At 43.4% G+C, this 23,615-nt stretch overlaps 1 long non-coding RNA gene across 1 annotated transcript; it reads left to right on the top strand.

Moving 5' to 3' along the window:
• Positions 1-1,918: 1,918 nt before the first annotated feature.
• Positions 1,919-23,063, top strand: LOC126418534 (uncharacterized). The gene is made up of 4 exons (XR_007575861.1): positions 1,919-2,074; positions 12,944-13,093; positions 15,455-15,574; positions 22,886-23,063. It is a non-coding gene; the product is annotated as an uncharacterized LOC126418534 (long non-coding RNA).
• The last annotated feature ends 552 nt before the right edge of the window (positions 23,064-23,615 follow it).

Below are 23,615 nucleotides of genomic sequence, written 5' to 3'. Positions count from 1 at the left end.
GACTTCCTGTGGCTTCAGCGCCTTGTTTTGTTAAGGTCGTAGTGCTGCGACTAGTTTCTCCTTCCCAGAAGGTCTGCTGTGTTTCCTGTTTATGGGGGCTCACTCCGAAAGAACAGAAGTTTACCTTAGGGGAAGCGAGTCCGTTTCATCACAGATGTTAGTCGCAACTGTATGTGAAATGTGTGAAAGTTGCGTGGTCTGTGTTACAGAGCTAGTGGAGTTACGTTAATCAAAACTGCCTGTTTAAATTGGTCATATTTCGAGTGGCTTACCGTGGACCACATTGAGGTGTGTACTGTGTGTTGTTCTTCCTTTTAAAAACAGTGCAGTCTAATTAAATCAGAGTGCCTTTTCACTGAAATCATTTTAGTTAAGCATTTGCAAAACATTTAGCAGATAAATCAAGTCTGACATCTGAGAGTCTGTTGTTTAGCTATTTGAAATAGTAGTGTTTACGTTAGCAAGAGCTCCCCGATTCGTTCCTGTCCTTGCTGTCCTACTGCAAAACATGTTAGACACCAGAGACTTCTAATTCTCTTCCATTTCAAAATAGTGTTTAGTGACTGCTCCTGCTGCATAATTAGTACGAGTAACTGTCTGCAAATTAATTTTGTTGGCACGTAAGTCGTATTGGTTTTCTCATTCCTTTAATCAGAGTGCTACCAGTTCTTACGTGCTTTGTTGTTTATTCCCATATTCATTGATTGGCCAGATGTTTTTTATTCCTTTATGTTTGGCTCTTAAAAGGTAATAGAATGAAATATGTGCCACCCTTTGTAAAGCTGTGCGCTGCTACTTGTTTTCTAAGGTTAGTTCTTAGTCTGTCGTAGTTCACGTTGTACGGAACATGTCCTGTACACCGACACGACAGCGGGTGAAGAATCCACTCTCCCCACCTTGTCCGTCGGGTTGTCCCACCTGTCGCGGGGCTGAATTGTACCTGCATAACTTTTTTTTGTTCTGAACTTACGTCACCAACGGACGTGATGCACTGCTTGTGATGCTACTGTTAACTGTACCAAATTTGCTGGAATCATATAAGTCATTATATTCAAAAGCCAACTGAAAAATTTTGTAAGTGTCAGATTTTGATAACTAACAAGCAGACTGGCTGACTTCTGATACCTGTTGATATTTGGCAAATTGCTTAATTTCTTAAACGCTTAAAAGATCTTTTGCAGACATCAATTACTAATCCCATTTTCTCATTAGTATTCGACAAGTTGTTTAAATTCTCACTTGCGTTCCTTTTAAGCTATTTTACTGAAGACATAAGGTTATTGGCTTTTATTTAAATAAAAGGTTATGCTTGTTTTCAAACGTGAACGCTACTCTCTTGCCCTCTGGCTCAGCCCTACCGGTGAACTGCGTGTTAAGCTGCTTTAGGGTAACAAATATCCAGTTAAAAAGTATCGTGAATTTGGTAATGTCAGGCAAGTGTGAGGGGTAAAAATTGTAGATGGGAGGCCTTGGTTAGGGTATAGTACGCAGGATGAAATGGATGTGGGCTGAAGCAGTTACAAAGAGAAAAACAGGCTCACATAGGTTAGACTTGCGAGAAGGGCAGCGTCGAATCAGTTTTTAAAATGAAGACCACAAGAATAATGTAACGACACACACACCTCGGACAAAAACAATCAAGTGGTGGGCATAGATCCAGACTGGTTGACGAGTCTGTCCTTGAGGCTGACAGAAAGTGAAGAAAATCAGTTTACAGGTTTCACACGCCGCTAAGCATATTTACTGGTGACTTACCTGCACAGTGGCAAAGAAGACAAACGCCTGTACCTTCGAGGGCAGTATCTGCCGCAACGTTCTGATGCTACAGCGCACTAGTTTCAGTGGAAGTTGCCAGGAGATAACACAGGATGTCTGCAACAGGCACAGCTGCGCCTTGTGTGGCAGAGGGCACAGCACAAGGTATCTGCGTTGGTCATCTGTGCCATCGGCAACGGCGGCGGAAACTGCTGCCAGTTGCAGGGGTGACCTCCAGCCATGAAGGCGGTATTATCTGCGGTGGCCGCGCTCTTGTTCATCGCCTTGGCGACCGGTAGCGCTGTAGGAGCCGACGAAGGTAAGACCACGACAATACACTCTCCACTCACAGAACAATAGGCAGGTCTGTTCCAAATCATTTCGTCGTATTTTACTCTGTGAGACTAAGGATCGTGCAAACAATACAGTTCTGAGTTTGAAAACAAGCGATACGTTATATAATTGGTTGTACTGAGTGTGCTAAAAGCGAAAGAATGTGTTTGTGTTAGTGGTGGTCCTGGTGGTGGTTGTGGTGGTGGTTACGGTGGGAGCAGAATGGTGGATTGTAGGAGGAGGGGGGAGAAAAGTGCGTTAATACATTCTGTTTGCAGCAGTGTGCGGTTATCCATACTGAAATATCTGTTATTTTCGAAACGCTCATGGTCCCATGATAGTGTTAAACACATAACATACAGTGAAGTTACAAAAGCCGTAGTACAACGATATGCGCATATGCAGATAGCGATAGTACAGAAGGTACATACAAAAGGGCAGTGCATTGATATTTCGAAAATTGTTGGGGAATTCAGTATTCCTATATCCACAGCGTCGAGAGTGTGCCGAGAATACTACATTTCAGGCATTAACTCTCGCCACAGACAAAGCAGTGGCCGACTGCCTTCACTTAACGACCGAGAGCAGCGGCGTTTGCGTAGAGTTGTCAGTGCTAAGAGACAAGTAACACTGCGTGAAATAACCGCAGAAATCAATGTGGGACGTGAGACGAATGTATCAGTTAGGACAGGGCGGCGAAATTTGGTATTTGTGGGCTATGGCTGCAGACGACCGACTCGAGGGCCTCTGCTGACAACACAACATCGCCTGCAGCGCCTCTCCTGGGCTCCTGACCGTATCGGTTGGAAGTCAGACGACTTCAAGACCATGACCTGGTCAGACGAGTCCCGATTTCAGTTGGTAAGAGCTGACGGTAAGGTTCACGTGTGGCGCAGACCCCACGAAGCCATGGGCTCACGTTGCTAATAAGGTAATGTGCAAACTGTTGGTGGATCCATACTGGTGTGGGCTGTGTTTACATGGAATGGACTGGGTCCTCTGGTTCAAAAGAACCATTCTTCGACTGGAAATGGTTACGTTCGGCTATTTTGAGACCATTTGCAGCCATTCATGGTCTTCACGTTCCCATACATGTCACCAGGCCGCAATTGTTCGTTATTCCTCTCAAGGTCAGTTCGACCGAATGATTTGGCCTCCCACACCGCCCGACATGAATCCCATCGAACATTTATGGCACATAATCAGGAAGTCAGTGCGTGAAAAATATCCTGCACTGTCAACACTTTCTCAGTAATGGACTACTGTAGTGCCAACATGGCTCAGTATTTGTGCGCGGGCTCCCAGAGACCTTTTGGGCCCAAGGCGCGTCGAGTTTCTGGACGTCAGGCAAAAGGAGGTCCGACACGGAATTCAGTGGTAATCCATGACTTCCGTCATTTCAATGAAGATACGCCGAACACTCCAAGTGATTCTATGTATTCCAGCCGGCGTCTCGGCAACGCTATGAGTTAAAAGAGAGATTATCTTTCTGTAAGATATTTAGCTCTTTAATACATACGGCAAATAAATTAACTACCTTTTCTCATGGAACAATCTAATTTTAAAAAGCTGAAAGAACAGCAATATAGCCGGCCGGAGTGGCCGAGCGGCTCTAGGCCTAACAGTCTGGAACCGCGCGACCGCAACTGTCGCAGGTTCGAATCCTGCCTCGTGCATGGATGTGTGTGATGTCCTTAGGTTAGTTAGGTCTAAGTAGTTCTAAGTTCTAGGGGACTGATGACTTCAGAAGTCCCATAGTACTCAGAGCCATTTGAAGCATTTTTTTGAACAGCAATATAATTATTGATGGTGAACTCTTGTCCCTCATTAGGCCGCATTTTTATCCCCTTCATCCTCCTTCATTGATCAGCCTACCATTTATTTGGCAGAATCTTCTTCCTGGTGTCCCTGGATACCTGATCATGCCCGAAAGACCGTGTCACTTTCACTTATAAAACGCTAATTTTCACGAGCCTTATGGGAGAAGTGGAGTTACCGGGTAAAAGCACGCTGCCACTGGTTGACCTACATGAGTGGGCGAATACTCGATGCAGGCATTGTAAGAAAGGGGATCCAAAATACTGTAGCTGCTGTGCCGCCTCTGCTGTTTCCTGGCCTTAGCCGACTACGATATTACTGCAGTCGGCCTCCCGTGGTCCTTAGGGGACACACGCGGTGACTTTACAGTAAACAAGTACAATGGTGGCTAAGAAAAGAACATCACACAGTGAATGATTTTAAGACAGTTGTGGCTATACTTTGAAGTGATTCAGCGTGCCGTCAGATATCACGATGAAATCTCCCGATAAGCCGACCGAAGCTTTCTCACTCCCAGGTGAATAATATTGTGGCCGACAAGTACTTGTTTACGTTCCTCGTTAGCCGTGGCTGGGTGTTTACTTCCTTGATAGTGGTTCAAATGGCTCTGAACACTATGGGACTTAACATCTATGGTCATCAGTCCCCTAGAACTTAGAACTACTTGAACCTAACCAACCTAAGGACATCACACACATCCGTGCCCGAGGAACCATTCGAACCTGCGACCGTAGCAGTCGCGCGGTTCCGGACTGTAGCGCCTAGAACCGCTCGGCCATTCTGGCCGGCTCCTTGATAGTGGGTGCCCACCAAAACGAAAGTCTGTAGTCGTCATGTATATTCAAGCTCCAATCACTCTTTAACACAGCGTGACAATTATTGTACTCCATGAAAAAATACCTTTTATTAGTTACAGACTACGGCATGCAACACACTTTACTGAACATGTAACCCTCACCAAAGATATTCGGATTTAGGTTATATAATTTTCGATATCCCTCCTCTCGTTGGCGATGAATTGGTACAGACGAATAGCGAAATTCTGCATGAGCGATGAAGTGTCGGAACATCGATGGTGTCAATGACCTTCTTAATGGCTGTTTTCAGCTCAAAAACGGTTTTGCAGTTATTGCTGTACACCTTGTTTTTAATATAGCCCAACAAAAATGAGTTGCATATGATCAGATGCGGAGAATATGGTGGCCAATCGAGGCCCATACCTGTGACCTCTGGGTACCCCAGAGTCAGAATGTAGGCCCCAAAATGTTCTTCCAGGACATCAAACACTCTCCTCCTTCGATGCGGTCGAGCTCCGTCTTGCATGAACAAGCAAATCTTGTCGAAATTAGGGTTAATTTGCATAACGGAGATGAAATCATCTTCCAAAACCTTCACGCACCGGCCGGAAGTCACTGTGCCATCACGGAATATCACACCGATTATTCTGTGATTTGACATTGCTCACCACACAGTCACCCGTTGAGGGTGAACAGACTTCTAGATCGTGAAATGTGGATTCTCAGTCCCCCAAATGCTCCAATTTCGCTTACTGACGAACCCATCCTAATGAAAGTGGGCTTCATCGTTAAATCAAACCATATTCACATCAAAGTCCTGTTCGTCAATTCTGTGGACAACAGTGTTGGCGATGCACGACCGCTGTTCCATGACCCTGGGACTTAATGGCTGATTGGTTTGAATTTTGTACGGGAAGAGATGCAGATCTTCAACAACAATTTGTCGCAGTGTCTTCCGAACGGTTCCCACCTGTTGTGCAGTTCGTCTGGCCGATTGCCTGAGGATGGTTTGAAACACAGAGCGTGTCTTCCCGATGTTTTCAGGCGTTTGCATGCTTTCTGGACGACTGACATTGCCAACACTGTCATTACGAACACTACCCGTTCTCTCAAACTTGCGAATCAAATTCCTGATTGTTAGCAGACATGGACCGGTTCTCTTCTGCTTGAGCTCGGTCGCAAACTTGCTTTGAGATGCACTTGGGTTGTTATTGGTCGCATAGTAGGCCTTCACAAGAGCTATATGCTCAGACTCGCTGTACTGTGACATTTTCACTTGGAAATTGCCAGCAAGAACAAGGCGCGTGCGCTTAGCTTGCTAATTCCCGTCATGCCCCGCGGCCAACTGTGCAGTTTAAACGTCCGAACGCAAACCGTTCAGAAGCCATGAGGATTGTGTTTGATACAGTTCAATAATTGTCACCCTGTATTTCAAAAGCTTCACCGGCTTTCCTTCTGGAATTTTTACTTTCCCTTGCTAGTAAGCATATGTCCTTAAAAGCCATAACCTGATCTCATTCTTCTTGGTGTTCCATTGCCGCTGATTTTACATTTTGTCTTAACTGCGTGGTAACGCTCTTTAATGCGTTCTTTTTATTTACCTTCCAGTTTCGCCTATGTATATCATTTGCCATAGACTCCTGCAGTGTGGAAACGGTTGCGCACATCTATTCTACGTCGGAAGGAGTCTTTTATCTCGTGTTAACTGAAAAAACGTAGTCCGTATACCATGCCTCCCAGGCATTCTGCTTAAGCAGTCGGTTACTATAACGACAATCGGCGATCTTACAAAATGAGCTGGAAGTTCCTCGCCTTTCTCACATGCACGCAAGGGTCATCGTAGACGGTGACCATAGGTGTTTTCCTAAGGATATCCATCTCTGATCCCACGCTTAATTTCCAGTCAGCGAATAACCATGAATAATCTACGCATATTTATTAAGCTGTCACTACTGTTGAGAATCCTGTGAGAATCGTTTATGGTGCCTCCACGTGCTATGTCCCCATTAATGATGCGCAACACTATTGCTGTAAACTAAACAATAAGGAATGCGGAGTTGTCTGGATATAACACTGTATTTCCAGCGTTTACTGTATCGATTAGAAGCTAAGTGAGCTCCGTGCGTCTTCATGTTTTCGCGACGCAATCACTGCTCCACCAAATTTCGGGCGTGCAGCAGCAAAAATTTCATTTCCTTTTCTGATATTTCGGCTGTGAATCGTTCAGCCGTCTTAAGAGTGAGCCGAAAGACTGACATTCCAGCACTCTCTCCGTCCTTTTCAAGACGCGGCATGCGCCGCTAAGCACCCGACCACAAGTAAACAAGGTGCCAGAGACGTTCATCGGCGGCAAGGAGGTACAACATATGCATTAATTAGATCTGTGGCTGCGTGGTCGATCCACGCTGGCTACCGATATATCACTGGTAGCTGTATTGTGCCTATATCTTTGCACGTTTGTTACAGAATGTGCCGGATTCCATGATACATTCAAGCTGAAGCCGCTATCTCCATTAATTAACTTCGTCGCCAACCGAATTTCAATTGCGTCTTTCACTGGTGACTTCCAGAAAGATGAAGTCGAGGCTAAAATTTGGACGTTTTCGTTCACTTGGTTCTATATAGTGAACGAAAACGTCGAAATTTTAGCCTCGACATCATCTTTGAGGGACTCAGAGTGAAATAGGCAAGTGAAATTCTGTTGCTGACAAATTTAATAAATAGAGATAGAGACTTCAGCTTGAATAAAGCATGGAATCCGGCACTTTCGGTAGTAAGCTTACAAAGACGTCGCCCCAGTACAGCTCACAGCTATACATCGATATTCTAGCGTAAAGCGACCGCGCAGCCACAGATCTAATTAATGCATATGTTGTACCTCTTTGCCGCCGATGAGCGTCTCTGGTGCCTTGTGAATCTGTGGCTGCATGCACAGCGACGCGGTCCGGGACTTGAAAAGGACGGAGCGAGTGCTGGAATGTCAGTCTTTCAGCTCACTCTGAAGACGGCTGAACGATACTCAGTTGAAATATCAAAAGAAAAGGTGGAATTTATGTATTTGCACGCCAGAAATTGAGTCTAGTGAAGCAGGGGATACAATCCGTCGGATTTGACCAGTGACGTCAGAATTGGCCAAAGATAATTTATTACACAGATGTAAGAGCTGATAAGACTGTTCAGAAACAAAGGAATACGAGAGACGAAAAATATAGTTGACATATATCAAGGCATGTAGTATTTTCACGTTAAGGATATCGCGTGTTTGTATCGTATTATTTCTGTGGAAAATGAAGGGGAAAAAATGGATGGAAATATTGGTAGCATAGAATACCTCACGTCACATATATATGGGTTGTATCTCGAACCTCATTCGAAATGTATTGGTTAACTACAGTACGGGATACAAGGTTAGCGTACGTCGATTTCTTCGTTTTCGTTAGCATTAATATCCTGATACTCAGTTGAATTATATAGGTCAACTGAAGCACGGGATACAAATTTGTTTCTTTCGCCTTCGCTACCACTAATAGTTCTTACGGAGATAGTAGTACTACCGATGGCAGAAGGAGCTACGTACATAATATTTGTATCCCATACTTCGTTGACCTGTATATATATATGTACAATGCTAACGAAAACGTGGAAATGAACGTATGTTACATTTGCAACCTGTACCTCAGTTGAACTACGCGAAGAGGCATTACGACGACACGTATACAGTTTGTATACCGTACATCACTATGAGGTACAGTTTTTTTTTCGCCTGCGATGCTAATAGTATCGACTGAAAGTTATAGTTTTGATCATAGCAGTGACAATAATATCCCATTCTTTAGTTGAGCTGTATAGCTATACACAACATTTGTATCCTGCTCTCCAGTTGACATATATAGGTAAATCTAATAAATGTTACATATGTCGTTCTTATCGAATAGGTAGCGTCAGTTTAAAGGTCAACTGAAGGACGGAATGCAAATTTTAGTTGCGTCGGACGTTTCGCCTGTAACGTTGCTAGTACAGATTCGAAAAAAACGTACTGATACTAGTGCTGGGAAACGAAAGAAGAACGACAGCTGCGAAATTTCTATTACGTATTGGAGCGCTCAAAAACATACGTAATGTTGTAACACAACAATGAAATACGTCGAAATAGTCAAATTCAGTAAAAGAAAAAAATGGAAAACTGAACTTACCACATAGGAACTTCTTAAAAGAACCGAAGCTCGCCTAGAAAGACGTCAACAAAAATCACATACCCACATACACAACAAACAAAACATTACGAAAACACGCACAGACACACACACAAACACACACACACACACACACACACACACACACACACACACACACTCACAAACGGAGACACACACATACACACTGACACAGACACACATACACGCACAGACACACACATTCACCCCTCCCCCCCTCTTCCCTCCTAATGTGAAATTAGCTAACATATTTCGGACGGTACGTTTGCCCAACACGTTTAACAAAACATTTAAACGGGCGGTATGTTTGGGGAATACTACGCCTCCATGAATATTCGTGTAAGTGACTTTGACGTGTGGAAATCCGGCGTTTACCCTTCGCTAAAAGAGATTTCACAGCTGACCAATAAACCTCTACGCTATTTGTGCAAGCCCCTTAGCATAATGATCTGAACTCAAAATTGTGATTAATTACGAGATGCTGATAACCCCTTTCTCCTAAATCTCTATATGAAGAAAAACCATCTGAAATTACAATGGAACCCTCTGCAACGTGATCTTCAATGAAGCTGACCAAAACTTCCTTCATAACACCCCCATCCCCCCCCCCCCCCCCAACGGCTCCCTATATTTCATGTATTCCCCACAAACTCTCCTACAAAAAGAGTACCAATCCACAACTGTACGCTTACTCACACGACATTCATGGACACACAGCTACCCAGGATATCTCAAACACAACAGTACGTGATTTTCATAATGTCTCTCAAGGCGAGCTTAGATTTTTCGAACCACGTCCCTCGTCTGATGGACCGCCACAACCGACCTTTGCTGCAGCGCCATACGAATAAGTCGTGTGTACGGCGACGAGATACGATTGTGAGGCGCATATGTTCGGCGCACTCATGACATCGAACATTCTCGGCAACGAGACCACACATTTGTAAAAAAACAAATCGTGGCCAACATGTCTTCGCCCATAGCCTCTCTCAAATCATCCAGGTTCATCAGAACAGATAGATCCATACCTACAAACGGAAATGAGATACTAAAAATTGTCCTAAAGTAAGGAAGTAATAGTCCAAATTACCTCAGTATCACTAAGAATGAAATTAAGTATCGAGTTAATTGCAAACAACCAATTATTTAAATAAATTCACACCAAGAATATTTTGAGCAATATATAGGGATCTCTTTTACAAATCAAATTCAATTATTTTAATGTACAATGATAGCGCTTATCCGCAACGCAGAACTGTTTTACTATCTATGGCTGAAAGTGAAGACGTTATTATCTATGAGTAATGTATTACGTCGTTGGTCAAAGCCGACGGGTTGTATACCCTGCTTCACTAGGCCCCAGAAATTTAATGGCGTATGTGACTGTACATCAGGCTCGTCCTAACTGTGCCCCTGGGGCGCTAGCGCCCGCGATCGCCCGCGGCCAGCGCCCCGGGCGAATTCGTGTGTTGCTGCAGTGGCCGAGCCGCGGCGCTTAGCTGGCCGTGCGGAGCGCCCGAACGCCAGCCGATAGATATACTTGTTCGCCCGTTTTCCCTTCGGGCAGAGGACGTCTCACAAGTGCTTCAACTAGAGCTGATTGACCTACAGTGCCATATCCGCCTGAAGGACCGCTTTCTTATGTGTAAAACTTTGGATGACTTTTGCAGCTGTCTTCCACGAGAGAAATATTCTCTTTTGCATAAGCACGTGGGCAAAGTTCTCTCAATGTTTGGTTCCACGTATATTTGTGAGCGCTTTTCCTCTCTTTTAAAGCCTGCTAAAATTAAGAACCGTTCATTTCAAATTTGACCAATTCTTTGACGTTAGCAGTCTCACGTAATATTGTATCAAGCCTAGACAAAATCGTTTCCTCGAAAAAGAAAAACGTGTAAAGTGTTAATTGTCTTCTTTAACAATGTTGACTGTAACAATTGCCGCGCGGGATTAGCTGAGCGGGCTAAGGCGCTGCAGCCATGGACTGAGCAGCTGGTCCCGGCGGAGGTTCGAGTCCTCCCTCGGGCATGTGTGTGTGTGTTTGTCCTTAGGATAATTTAGGGTAAGTAGTGTGTAACCTTAGGGACTGATGACCTTAGCAGTGAAGTCCCATAAGATTTCATACACATTTGAACATTTTGCAACAATTAAAGAGCTTTATAACCTTATTTCTATTTTAATTAGTTTTCAAACTTGGTCAGTTAAAATTATTGCGTACAAAACAGCAAACTAAGGATCCGATTTCTAAACTCTGAAAAGGGATACAAAAAATTGTACCACGAAGTATAACAAAAAATACTTACTTATAACTACTAACAGTAAGAACGAGACTCTATATCCCGTACATAAAATTATTTTGTTTTCGTTCGATCTGACCGCGGGACAGTCCAGCGCAGAGCAGTGCTGTGCGGTCTCACTCGCTCTGCAGCTCTCTCTCGCTCTCTCTCTCTCTCTCTCTCGCTCCTATGCCGATACTAGCGACACACGGTCGCGGACGGGGCGCTGAACTACACCGTTCTGCGAACGCGGGGCGCGGGCGCAGTTGTTGGATGTGCCTGCTGTACATTGTCAACGAAACAACAAACTTAAAAATTCCTCTTTCAACGAGACATGTATCAGCTGATCACAGGTCACGGGCAGTTGTGTCATTGGTCCAGTGATCCCGACACGAATGTGGCAATTGAATTTTCAATACAACTGAAATACATGTTACATTCATAGAGCATACAGTGCCTACACTGATCATAGACAATCCTCATTGGGAGAAAAATGTTCTTTCGCATAAACTGCTTTTTTGAATACTAGAAGCGGACACGATTAGAGAAAACAGCACAGAGTTGCGTGTAATGTTTATAAAATCAAGTAGAATCATAACGTAACGTAAAAGACATAAAGAGAAAATTGCACGAAAAAATCGAATTTTATTTTTTTAAATGTAGGTCACTGTGCCTGCGTAAAAGAGTGGAAGGTCGTGCAGAAATAACCTCGTAAATATATTATGTTCCTGTTTCTCATCTGTAGTTGACCAATCTATCGTGCAATAAAATTCTTTTTTCAAGTGCGTGTCCGAAGACTTAGGTCAAATTTGGACTGAAGCGTTAAAACTATAGTGAGAGAACACTTCCTCGAACCGATGATAGTAACAAACAATCTTGTCGGAGGAATATCTGCAACTGAGCATTATACCAGATGTTGGAAATACCGCTGCAATTGTAAGGTTCTTCTATTTAACATACAAACAGTTTCGGGCTCTTATATGCCCATCTTCAGGTGTATACAAGACGCTGTGTGCCCTGCGCTCATTGGTAGCACGCCGCGTCTTGCGCACGTCCACCGCGGCGGTCGGGGTCACAGCATCAACTTACGACACCTGAAGATAGGAGTACAAGAGCCCGACACTGGTCCTTTGTTAAATAAAAGAACCTTAGAACTATAGCGGTATTTTCACCCTCTGGTGCGATGATAGTAAATGGAAAGCCTAGCAAAAGAATTAATTTTCATCACTATCAGGAATGAATGTGTTCTAGTCTGATGGATAACTTACGGACTCATAGTTTAAATGAACTCAGTAATGCCTGTGTTATTTTTGAAGAAATTACACGCAATGAGCAACTATCGTGTTTTTCCCACTTTTGGAATATATTCCGCAAATTGAGATTGCAGTGTAAAAAAAAAAAAGAAGCGAATTTCTGTAACCTACAGAAAATTTTCACTCCATAATAAAGAGTAATGGTGTTAAGCATGTGGCCAAGTGGCTTAAATTTCGTCAACTTCATGTCCGATAAAGTGATTTGTGAATCTGTCAAACGTTGTAAAAATAAACGGAACACTTTTTACAACAAGAACTTATTTCGTAATAGAATACGATAGAACTGAACGGCCCGATTCGGAGCTTCTAGAAGTATACATAAATCTCATAAGGAAAGAGTGTTCGAGGAAAGTATTGAATGGAGGAGGGTACTTTTTGCCTTATGAGATGTCGGACCATCTTGAAGCACTCTGTAACTTCGATGAACCTATTATGTGCAGGTGCGAAGAAGGTGCTCCGGATAAAACGTGAGGATCAGTTCTGCGTCCCCAACTCGACCTTCCTGATGGACTGCAACGAGTGTATCTGCGAAATCGACGGTTTGTCGGCGTCCTGCACAGCCATGGAGTGTCCCGACCGTCGCCGCAGGGGTACGTTGACTACAAATAATACAGTGTATCCATGGTGGCAATGTAGTCTCCTAGTGAGAGAAACTGAACGCATTCCGCCATGCCGTATTATTCATTTGGCCTGTTCGATAGCGTACTCGCTATTGTTACTATGTTGTGTGTTTTTTTGTTTTTGTTTTTGTTGTTCTTGTGGTCTTCAGTCCCTTTATGTCCATTATGAGTCATGTACGCCTACCCTTCTAATCTTCAGCTACACTCAAGACAAATATCTTCACAAAAGACTTCCTAATACTTAAGTTTAAGCCGGCCTCTGTGGCCGAGCGGTTCTAGGCGCTTCAGTCCGGAACCGCACACCTGCTACGGTCGCAGGTTCGAATCCTGTCTCAGGCATGGATGCGTGTGGTGTCCTTGGGTTAGTTAGGTTTAACTAGTTCTAAGTTCTAGGGGACTGATGACCTCAGATGTTAAGTCCCATAGTGCTCAGGGCCATTTGAACCATTTTTTGAACTTAAGTTTATATTCGATGACAACAATTTTGTCTTTTTGTAAGGCTCTTCTTGCTATTGCCGGTCTGTTTTTTGTATCCTCTTTGCTTCGGCTATCGTCAGTTGTTTTGCTGCGAAACTACGAGCTGCTACCTACAAGCTACTACTTTCAGTGTCTCATTTGTAGTATATCTCGCTAGTATCACCAGATCTAATTCAACTACTTTCCGTTACCTTTTTGTATTACTTTTGTTGATATTAATAGCATAACCTCTTTTCAAAACCCTATTCGTTCAATTGCTCTTCGAATTCTTTATCGTCGCTGGCAGAATTGCGACGTCGGCAAAACGAAAAGTTGATTTTCTTCTCCCTGAACTTTAATTTTGTTTTAGAATTTGTCCCCGGTTTCCTTCTCAGCTTGCTTAATGTACAGACAGAATAACATCGGGGGAGGTTAGAAGCCTTTTTCAATCCCTTTTCCGTCAGCGAAATTCTTACCTTTATTCAGATGAAATATTAAAGTTCTTTTTATTTACTGCCAGGTCAAACCGCGTTCTCCTGACTTACAAAAGTCTCGTCAAAATTTGTGGCGTAATGCTGCTACCGATACGATGAAGGGCGGAAATAATACAGTCAAAAACGACCTACATAAAATGTTCACATAAATCATGACAGGCGGCCGGGGTGACCGAGCGGTTCTAGGCGCTACAGTCTGGAACCGCGTGACCGCTACGGTCGCAGGTTCGAATCCTGCCTCAGGCATGGATGTGTGTGATGTCTTTAGGTTAGTTAGGTTTAAGTAGTTCTAAGTTCTAGGGGACTGATGACCTCAGATGTTAAGTCCCATAGTGCTCAGAGCCATTTGAACCATTAATCATGACGGGTAAACAAATGGACGCCACTCCAATTTGGACACACGATAGTGGGCAGTCTGTTGGTTGTCTAGAGCTGCGTGGGTAATAAAAAACTGAAATACGAACCTGTTGACTCTAAACAGAAGTAACTGTGGGTAAGTTCTAACGGACTATTTTGAACTGACACTGTGAGTAGCGTATTGGATGCATTCTTTTAGCCAAGAAAGACAGGTATCCAATCTTCATCACAATAATACAAGAATTTATGCCAGCTCTGTACGCAGAAGATGTATAGTTTGAAAGAATGTACGATGAGATCTTGCCCTTTTTCTTCTTTCTGCATGTATTATGTATCTGTCTCATTGGTTGACTGTACTGATTTTTCCACCTTTTCCTCCATCTTCCTAAAGATCTTCTGCCCACTGTGTATTAATTCATCATTGATTTTAGTATTTCGTCGTCTTCTGTTTTGTTGACACGATCATTCTAGTTGTTTCTGTATTCCTTAGTCTGTTTATTTAAGCTTTTCACTCCCAGTTCCTACCTGATTCAGTATTTCTCCTACTGTCATATAGTGTGTACCCAGCTACTGTTCTTAGAAACCACATCTCCACTGCTTATATTCTTTGTTTGTTTTTTTTTTTTGGGGGGGGGGGGGACACAACAGTCGATTCACTTCCTTGAGTCATGGTTAACTGATAAAAAGAGTCATCTGTCATTAAATATGTTATGGTGGGTGCCAGGAGATGTGAAACGCAGTCCTCCATAATGCGAGTCCAGTACCTTCTCAAATCATCTTCATTAATGTAGTTCCTATGCAGGTAAGTGATTGAAATAACATGGAAGTTATGACGCGCGTTGTCTGGTCTGTGCTAACATCTTTGAATGCTCTATGAAACTTAAGACAGTATTGGATCTCTTAGTTTTTCGACAGTTATCTCTGTCTCCTCTTCTATTAAGTTGCTAGACGTCGTTTTCTACTAATCCAAGTTTACAGTGGATTCTCTCCACCTATCTTCTGGCTGTTAATGCTCTTTTTTCAGATGTTTCGTGTAAGCCGGGAACAACATTCAAACAAAACTGTAACACGTGCTTCTGCGGTGAGGATGGGAAGTCTGTGATCTGTGCCTCCATTGGTTGCTCTGAAGGGAAGAGCTAGTATGGTAAGTAGAAGTAGCACCAGATTCACAATGACTATTGTAAGTGGAACTGAATGCTAACCTTAAACTGTCAGAAGGAGTATAGGGAAACTAGTACAGGGAAAATACTTTAAACATTTTTACGTCTTCTCATCGAAGCAAATCGTTTTCCTACAAAAGTTTGCCTTTATGTCACACACTTTTCCATTTGACCTCACGTCGCTGATTTCGACTGCTTGCTTGCTGCATGACCGTACTCCATAAGAGAAAGCACCCTGATAGAACATCCGTATTTCATTCTGCATTGCCGAAAATACTATTTGACCTGTCTGTTCCCGGAGACTCCCGAATGCTTCTTGAAGGTTTTGGAAGATCCGTAAGTTAACCGCTGTCGAACAAATGCCACTACAAGTGGTGCTCTGAGCTGTAAGGAGTGCACTCAAAAATTTTTTGTCACTATCCGTCATCCAGAAAATGAATACTTCCCTTAAGGAAATGTAGTTTTTTGTGTCACTTTAGCACACTTCTGTTTCTCATCGCTTGCACTGCACATTTCCAGTAGGCTGTTTTACAGCAGCTTTCCTCGCTATCCACATGTGAGGGAATTCTTCATTTAGTACGAGCATATGCTCTGCAACACGGGAAGAGTAAGTGGATAGCCGCCTCTTGTACCACATACAGTGCTGCTTATTGATATCTACGTCTACATGTGTACTCCGCAAACCAGGGTGGTTCTTTAAACTTTACAAGTAGGCTTTGTCGTGACAGTTCGCGTCTGCCTTCAAGCGTGTGCCTGTCCGGTTTTTTCAGCGTGGCGCTCTCCAATGCGTCAAACAAACATGTGACAATTCGTAATGTCCTGTTAGTCGCATCTAGTAGAGAACTCGTATGCTGGATCCATATTCTGGGGTGGATCGCACCAATGTTTTGTGATGTTTCCTTTGTAGACGGACTGCAGCTGGTTTACCTACAACTGAGCTTATGTGATCGTTCCATTTCATATCTCTACAAATTATTGCACCCAGTATTTGTATGAGATGACCGGTTTCAGTTGTGACTCGTTCATACTGTAGTCAAAGGACACGACGCTTTTACGTTTTATGAAGTGTACAATTTTACATTTCTGAATATTTAAAGCACTAATTTGAACGTTTTTAAGATGGGACTGAACATTTGTGTAGCTTTTTTCAGACAGTACTTCGTTGTGGGTGAATGTATAATCTTCATAAAACTGAGGCTACTATTAATATTGTCTGCAAGATCATTAATATACAACATGAACAGCAAGGGGACCAACATACGTCCCTTGGACACACCTGCATTTTTTCAACACCTGTCGATCATTAATCACCCGCGATGACATCCTGCCTCCTCTTTACCAAGATACCTTCATTTCAGCCTTGAGCTTCGCTTGATACACCATATCATCGTACTTTTGGAAGTAAGTATCCCGTAGTATCACTTCTGTCCGCAGTTTATGATCTCGCGGTAGCGTTCTCGCTTCACGAGCACGGGCCCCGGGTTCGATTCCGGATGGGGTCAGGGATTTTCACCTGCCCGGAGATGACTGGGTGTTGTTGTGTCATCTTCATCACCATCATTCATCTTCATTACGGACGGAGGAAGGCAATGGAAAACCACCTAAGCCAGGACCGTGCCTAGTACAGCGGTGCGGGTCTCCCGCATCGTCCCATACGCTCTGTTGAGGAGTATGGGACTTCATCATCAGTACCACATCTAGAACAACTGACAGAATTTTTCTAAGAAAGTATGCATACGTATTTTTATTCAACACGGCTGGAAATAAATAAGGTCCCTTAATGGAATTTCCTACGAAGCTGAACCTTACCCACTAAGGTGGTTCCGACCGGTTCTAGGCGCTTCAGTTCGGAACCGCGCTGCTGCTACGGTCGCAGGTTCGAATCCTGCCTCGGGGATGGATGTGTGTGATGTCCTTAGGTTAGTTAGGTTTAAGTAGTTCTAAGTCTAGGGGACTGATGACCTCAGATGTTAAGTCCCATAGTGCGTAGAGCCATTTGAACCATTTGAACGGTCGTTCCCGTTGCATGTGAGGAAGTCACAAGGGCTGTCTCGTGACCATCAGCGCTGGGCGTGTTGCGTAAATTCATGATGCTGTGGTTAGTAAACGCTACACTGATAAAGAACAAGCATTTCTGTGTGGGGTTACAGATAAAAGTGTAGCGTGGCATTGTATTGGGGCCATGACCCAATTCCTTCCATTCCATTTTAATGGTTAGTAAGTCCAGTACTACAGAAAATTATGTGTTGTTTTAAAGACTGTCCATTGCTTATTTGCCATTTATTGTTTTCACGAGCAACTTATGCAAGAAAGCGTGCACGAGATGCCAAAGTATGTAAAGGACATATGGCCGCTATTTCACCGTCTCTTGCTGGAGAGATGAACAAGGAGTGATCGCTGGCTTACGCAATAGGCACTGGCGTGGAACCTTTGCTGTCCGTGGCGATGGATGTAGTTTGGGTCTCTAAAATTCTAGAACACTGGTGCACTGATTCATCCGCTAAACTGTTGTGTTTCTGCGCAGTTTGTACACAAGGACATCCCCCTGGGTACGGGAATGGGAATGTACATTTTGCCGAATAGTGACAGTCACTAAATAGTGCATCAGTTATAACACCTTTCGAGTATGCTGTTCAGAGGCTGATAATGGAGGGCTGGCCATGTGCTTGCACCAGTTTTAGAGATTTCTTTAATTTAAAAGCCATTGGCAGTAGCGTCTCAAGATGACGCACAGGAGGGCATAAACAGGGCTGCCAGTCATATTTCGAGACAGAAGACGTTGTGACAGTGCGTTTGTGTGAATGAAATGAATTTCTTGAACTCATGAAACTAACAGCATCAGAGAAGTTCTGTTATTGGTGTAAAAGTTATCTTGAGGTGAGAACAGTAATTCATCATCTGGCACGCTGGTTTACTTCGAATGCTGCCTAAGCACAGTCGCAGAGTTCAAGACAGTTCTGTCACTGACGTAATCGCTGTTCACGGACGCTAAAGACAGCTGCGTAAATAAGCGAATTTCTTCATCTTTCAAGTAAGTCTTCAGCGCGGTAAGTTATGTTGTCTGTTTCGCCTCGAAGACGGGTTCCTCTTCGTTAATAACCGAACGTCCACTATACACTCGACTGTGTAAAAAATTGGGACTTCGTACGGGAGCTGATGACGGCGCAGTTGAGCACCCCACAGACCAAACATCATCGTCATCACCCACTATACAGATAGATTCTCGGCTTCCTAGTTTGGTTTTCCATGTCGTAATTTACAATAGTTTTTTGGCCAGATGTGGATAGTTGTTTTTTGTGCAGTTGATTGGTAAGTTCTGGTCGGTATCGTTGCTCATTTTGTACGAGCGAGGATTTTACACCGCCGCAGTAAACTTGATAGAAGCACGTTCAACGAACCGCCTCTTTGGAATTATTTCCGTTGGTTTGGTTCACTCTGCTTTGTTGCTAGAAAAACCACATTTCGGGGAATTTTTTAACGTCTTTCTTCATGAAGCCACCATGTCTCCGTTTAAATTCACATCCATTTTAAATGGTAGTTCATTTCTTATTTGTATACCTTAAGAAATCCATAGCGTATTAAAAAACAGTTCGTATTACCGGTTCCTATGTGTAATGAGGAGTTTTTTTTTAAATCCTTGTGAATCTGTATTTATACCAGCCTGTTATCATTTTAGCAGCACGTGTCAATTCAGTCAACGTTATTCGTCAAGTCCAGTTGACAAAGCCCCCAAATACAGGAGCGGTGCTCTTTTTAATACAGATAAAATCGTATGTATTGTAGACAAGTACGTATGAGGCACTTGAGGATCACATTTCATATTTTCTCTTTGTGGGAGGTGACGAGAGGAAGGGTATCCGGGCGTTCTATACCACTAACATTCCAGAATCCAGATCATCATGCCGGTGGGTTGATAATCTGGATTTTCCAGCATAAGGCCAGGAAAGAGAGCAAGGCGCTATTCTCAACGGAGAAATGGGAGAAATGTTAAGTGCACAAGTAGCTTTGGGTGTATCCCCAGGAAGTGTTTTAGTACGATTATTACCAAGAGAGAATAAGACTGCAACACCAACAACGAAGGGCTCGATTTAAAAAAGGGGTTATGCAGTGACGCAGTCTTTCGACCCTCGCTGTTCAATCTAGACATCGATGAAACAGTGTTAGAAATAAAGGAAAGATCCAACAGTGGTGAAAGGATATCAATGATAAGATACCCTGATCAATCATAAGATACCCTGATGACATTGCTATCCTCAGTGAAAGGGAAAAATTGCAAGGTCTGTTGAATGAACAATATAATCAGTAGTAAATATGGATAGAGAGTAAACCGAAGAAAGACGAAAGTAATGTGAAGTAGTAGAAATGAGAACAGAGAGAAATTAACATCATAATTGCTGATCAGAAAGTGGATGAAGTTAAGGAATTCTGCAAACTTGGAAGCAAAATAATCCATGACGGGAGAAGCAAGCAACACATAAAAAGCAGGCTAGCGCAGGCAAAGAAGAGATTCCTGTCCAAAAGAAGTCTACTGGTATCAAACATGGACCTTAACTTTAGGAAGCACAGCATTATGTGATAATGGTGTGGAACAGAAGAGAATTGAAGCGTTTGGGATGCGGCGCTACAGAAGAAACTTGAAAAATAGGTGGACTGATTGGATAATGAATGAGAAGTTTCTCCTCAGAATCGTCGAAGGTCTGGAGAACATTGACAAGAAGAAGGAGCCGGATGACACCACATGCGTTAAGAGATCTGGGAATAGCTTCCATGGTGTTAGAGAGAGCTGTAAAGGATAAAAACTGTAGAGGATGACAGAGATTGGAATACATCCAACAAACAATTGAGGACGTAGGCTACAAGTGCTACTCTGAGATGAAGAGGTTGGAACAGGAGATAAATTCGTGGCGGGCCGTATCAAATCATTCAGAAAACTGATGACTCTAAATAGAACCCTTCACTATATAAATGAGCTAGTGGATAACATCGGATGATATACACGACAATTCGAGCATGACACAGTACATGAAGAAGGTGCAGCACTATAAAATAGCAAAATGCAGGAATACCTACAAAGAATCGACGCCAGGTGCAGGATTGGCAGCTGACATACATACACAAATGTAATCAATCATCGATGAAGCCTTAGGCTTCCGACTGCCCGACTGCTGCCTACAAGGCAGCAATATGAGCAATCTATGATCGTAAGACATTTGATTAGCATGTCATCACTCCCTCCAACAGCCATTGCCAGTAGAGCATCCTGACGGTTCCGGTGCTTCTGCACCTCCTGATCTGGTCTCACAAGGGCTGATTGGATCCCGTACCAGATTTCCCCGCCTCAAGAAACATCTGAGGACGTACCGAGAATCTGTGTCCTTCCGTAATAATTCGGCTACGGAGGCAGTCATTTCAAGTGGAACGACAACATAATATCAATCGTAGGAAATACCGATGCCATATACTTATTAGAAGAATCCTCAAAAAGTATAACCCACACACGAAGGCGATAGCTTGCAAACTCCCCTTACTGCAGACAATTGAGTGTGGTTGCTCAGTCTCGCACCCTCCTCAGAGAGGACTGATTGGAAAAATGCAGATGCCCCACAGTAGATCACCGCAGAACGTCCCACGTTCATTTAGGAAGTGTCACAACATGCTCCTCCAACTCCAGTGACGGACAGTAAGAGAGATCCGTTTACTGTAAGGGGCGATCGAAAATGTTCCCTTCGAAGGCCTTACAGACCAGAATCGGTTGCGAACCAGGCAATAAAGCCGTAAGCATTGAGGTAATCGTCGTACCTACGTACCAGATCGAACACACCCGTTTCGTAAGGCACCGTGTCCTGCAGCTTGGAGAAGTCCTTAACTGCCTGCGGCACATCCTTGTCCGACAGGAACTGTCGACCCTTCAAGGCCTTTCTTAAGGAACCGAAGGCGTGATAATCGCATGGGTAGAGGTCAGGATTACAGGGCGGGTGCAAAAGTATTTCTCACTGGAGTTGACGTCGCTTCCGTGTTACAAAATTTGCGATATCGGGATGTGCTTCATCATAAAGCAGAATGCCCCCTTGACGAAGTTGGCAGTTTTCATCAGACGTGTCGCCCCTTACACATTCTTCGCCTTCCCATGAATGTCTACCAGTGTTTGTGCTTCGGCCTCCGGGAATAGCAGCACGTTGGTCCTGTTTGGCCGCATCTGGTAATAACGTCGCCATAGTTCACGTTTCGGCATTTACTGCACGCATTTCGGAAAGACATAAATGCCACACTACATTGCCTACATGTCGGTGTTTATATATCCAAATAGAAGTCTTCATCTATATTTCTGCAAATCACCATATGCACTACGTTGCATATACGCTGTAGCAACGCCCTCAAACAGAAACGTTTTGATCACCCCTTATATGTGAATTCCGGGAGCCCACGTTCTTGGAACAGTCAGGCAACGTATTTCTTCCGTCTGTAGAGACTTAGGAAGAGTCACTATACCCGCACATAATTCACGAACTGAACATCAAGTATGAAAAGTGACAGTGGTACACAAGGCTACGTGGATTAATGATTTCTCTCTGTGATAAATCATCAACAAGTGAAATCGAAATATTTCTTTCTTCATTGAGTTTCAAAATAGCTATCCGCAAGACTGTGGTTAATCTTTTGTGGTAGCTGCTAATTCAAGTACACGAAAATCATTGCTTTATTTGCTTCACATTCGCGGCTGCAATTCATCCCTAGAGAAAAGATATATTCGTTTAAATAGGGATAATTGTGCTTGTATGTTGTTCAAATGTGTGTGAAATCTTATGGGACTGAACTGCTATGATCGTCAGTCCCTAAGCGTACACACTACTTAACCTAAATTATCCTAAGGATAAACACACACACACCCATGTCCGAGGGAGGACTCGAACCTCCGCCGGGATCATCAGCACAGTCCATGACTGCTGTGCGCTAGACCGCTCGGCTAACCCCGCGCGGCAGTTGAGCTTGTAAGAAAGTTATGTTTCATGTCACTATTAACAACTGCATTCATGAGTATTTCTGTTATTTTTTACATGTAATGTACACTCACGAAATACAGTGACTCATAGAGATAATAAGACCAGAGAACATTTTTAATAACAATATACTGTATTCTTCGTTTGTGTGACCATATTGTCCTTAGTTGCTTTACCATTCCAAGGGGATTTTCGTTCCGTCGTTATTGTAGTTGTAACGACAGAATAAAATGCCCCAGGAAGATAAAATATTGTATTCACTCTGGAAAATAATGTCACTGTTTTCTTTTCTTTCAGGAACCTACGCTGTCTGACGCGCAACTTATTAAATGTTGTTTGTAGATATTTCTCAACGGACGCATAGAGGACATTACACACGTCCAGATGCTACACGTATTCCCCAATCTGTGGCTTTCATTGTATATAGCAGCTATTTTTATTGTAAATAGAAGAAATACATTAATCAAGAACATAACATGGAGTTGCTTTACTTGCTTTGGCAGACGTTTCCACTTACCGGCAGCTGTCTGCCACAAACTTAGATCCTGCCACTCTTCTTGCAACAGATCTCTACTTTCTGTGGATATGGCTACAGCATATTCCCTCCGGTTCGCCCTCACTCCCCCTCGGCTCCTTCTACCTGACGGAGTTGAGTGGAGCAAAGACTGCGTGCCATCGTTGTTCCTCCATCCTTCCGAGATGTCCACACCATCTCACAACTCGAGCATCAGTCCCCACGCTACCCAGACGCATCACCAACTCTCCACGAGACAGCCTGCCTCAGAAGTACGGCTGGCTGCAAAATGATCACGAGGCTGCACGAGAAGCAACAGCGCCACTTATTTACAACCTTGTAAACCAGACCAAACAAAATTACATTAAAATTACCATAATCGAAAATTCTTTGTTTCTTAAGGATTAATATTTTGAAACAATCTGAAAAATATTCCTATCGGATAACAAAAATTCAAATGTTTACCTATTTGTTTAAAATACTCTGACCGAAAAGTGGGGTACTAGCTGTGTC

Source organism: Schistocerca serialis, chromosome 9 (genome assembly GCF_023864345.2).
Source record: "Schistocerca serialis cubense isolate TAMUIC-IGC-003099 chromosome 9, iqSchSeri2.2, whole genome shotgun sequence".
Classification (NCBI taxonomy): Eukaryota; Metazoa; Arthropoda; class Insecta; order Orthoptera; family Acrididae; genus Schistocerca; species Schistocerca serialis.
The sequence above is the reverse complement of the archived record's forward strand: the minus strand, read 5'-3'. Positions and strand labels throughout refer to the sequence as shown.